Source organism: Etheostoma cragini, unplaced genomic scaffold (genome assembly GCF_013103735.1).
Source record: "Etheostoma cragini isolate CJK2018 unplaced genomic scaffold, CSU_Ecrag_1.0 ScbMSFa_136, whole genome shotgun sequence".
Taxonomy (NCBI): domain Eukaryota; kingdom Metazoa; phylum Chordata; class Actinopteri; order Perciformes; family Percidae; genus Etheostoma; species Etheostoma cragini.
This window is the reverse complement of record NW_023265407.1, coordinates 1-1,814: the sequence shown is the minus strand read 5'-3', so window position 1 is coordinate 1,814 and position 1,814 is coordinate 1. Positions and strand designations below refer to the sequence as shown.

The following is a 1,814-nucleotide window of genomic DNA, read 5'->3' as shown; positions in this document are numbered from 1 at the left end:
AAATTCAAGTTTTAATTTTAGTAAAGGGTTTTGCGTCAAAGGTTTTCTGTTGTCCAATGTAATTAGAAAGCTGAAACTCGCAAGGGAGCCATAAAAAGACCCCAAGTCAAACTACTTAACCATTGCCTTTCAAGTCAATGACAGATCGGAGCGGCATTTCGGCAAAGAAAAATCGCTAAAAAGGTTTTTTATGAGGCTCGTTGGTCTAGGGGTATGATTCTCGCTTTGGATGCAAGAGGTCCCCTGTTGTTTTTTGCCTAAACCACAACTTCCCGTTGTTGTCCCGCATTTGATAGAAATGTAAGCCCACCCACAAACCTTTCCTTACCTTAAAGGGGTCGTGTTCATTTCAATGAATTCCGTGAAATGATCACAAACTGTTAACATCGCACTACGTAGTGGTGGCACAGAATGTGCGAAAACTGTGTGCTTGGTGATCTAGGGCAGCCTGGTCTAACAGAATCCCGTGAAATAATCACAAACTGTTAACACTGCATCACGCGGTGGTGGGAAGGAATGTGTGAAAATTCAGTGTGGCCACCACGGAAAACAATGCCAAAGTGATGTCAATGAGAAGAGGACGTACTACACCCAACCATTTTTTACGGAGAAATTCAAGTTTTAATTTTAGTAAAAGGTTTTGCGTCAAAGGTTTTCTGTTGTCCAATGTAATTAGAAAGTTGAAGCCATAAAAAGACCCCATGTCGAACTACTTAACCATTGCCTTTCAAGTCAATGACAGATCGGAGCAGCATTCCCGTGATGAAAAATTGCTAAAAAGGGATTTTCTGTGGCTCGTTGTTCTAGGGGTATGATTCTCGCTTTGGGTGCGAGAGGTCCCGGGTTCAAATTACGGACGAGCCCAAAGCACAACATGTGGTTAATACCCGATTGAGCCTACATGTAGAATATTGTTCATGCAGAATAATAACAAATTATGTCGATGTACAATTTCTGGTTAAATCCAAAAGCATTCAATTTGTGATTGATCCATGACTCTGGCTTTGGAAGGACCTATGTTCCCTAATAAGATTAGTAGGATGCAAAAGTTTAGTAGAGCATTTTGACGACTTTGCATAGCCTGCTACAACTGCAGTAAACAGAAGAACTGTGACAAATATGAGGAACAAATGAGCAAGACATGAACCCTAACCATCCTGTTGTTTTTTTCCTAAACCCAACCTTCCCGTTGTCATCCCGCATGTCATAGAAACGTAAGCCCACCCAAAAGCCTTTCCTTACCTTAAAGGGGTTGTGTTCATTTCAAGGATTTCTGTGAAATGAACACAAGTTGTTAACATTGCCCTACGTGGTGTCGGCACAGAGTGTGCAAAAATTCTGTGTGGCCACCACAGAAAACAATGCCTGTGTAAAGTCAATAAGAAATAACATACTAAACCCGACCATTTTTTACGGAAAAATTCAAGTTTTAATTTTAGTAAAGGGTTTTGCGTCAAAGGTTTTCTGTTGTCCAATGTAATTAGAAAGTTGAAGCCATAAAAAGACCCCATGTCGAACTACTTAACCATTGCCTTTCAAGTCAATGACAGATCGGAGCAGCATTCCCGTGATGAAAAATTGCTAAAAAGGGATTTTCTCTGGCTCGTTGGTCTAGGGGTATGATCCTCGCTTAGGGTGCGAGAGGTCCCGGGTTCAAATCCCGGACAAGCCCAAAGCACAACATGTGGTTAATACCCGATTGAGCCTACATGTAGAATATTGTTTATGCAGAATATTAACAAATTATGTCGATGTACAATTTCTGGTTAAATCCAAAAGCATTCAATTTGTGATTGATCCATGACTCTGGCTTT

The 1,814-nt window shown here is 40.8% G+C and overlaps 2 non-coding genes across 2 annotated transcripts; both read left to right on the top strand.

The window, feature by feature from the left end:
• The first annotated feature begins 792 nt into the window (after positions 1–792).
• Positions 793–864, top strand: trnap-ugg. Its single transcript has one exon. It is a non-coding gene; the product is annotated as a tRNA-Pro (tRNA).
• A 736-nt stretch (positions 865–1,600) lies between these two features.
• trnap-agg lies at positions 1,601–1,672 on the top strand. Its single transcript has one exon. It is a non-coding gene; the product is annotated as a tRNA-Pro (tRNA).
• The last annotated feature ends 142 nt before the right edge of the window (positions 1,673–1,814 follow it).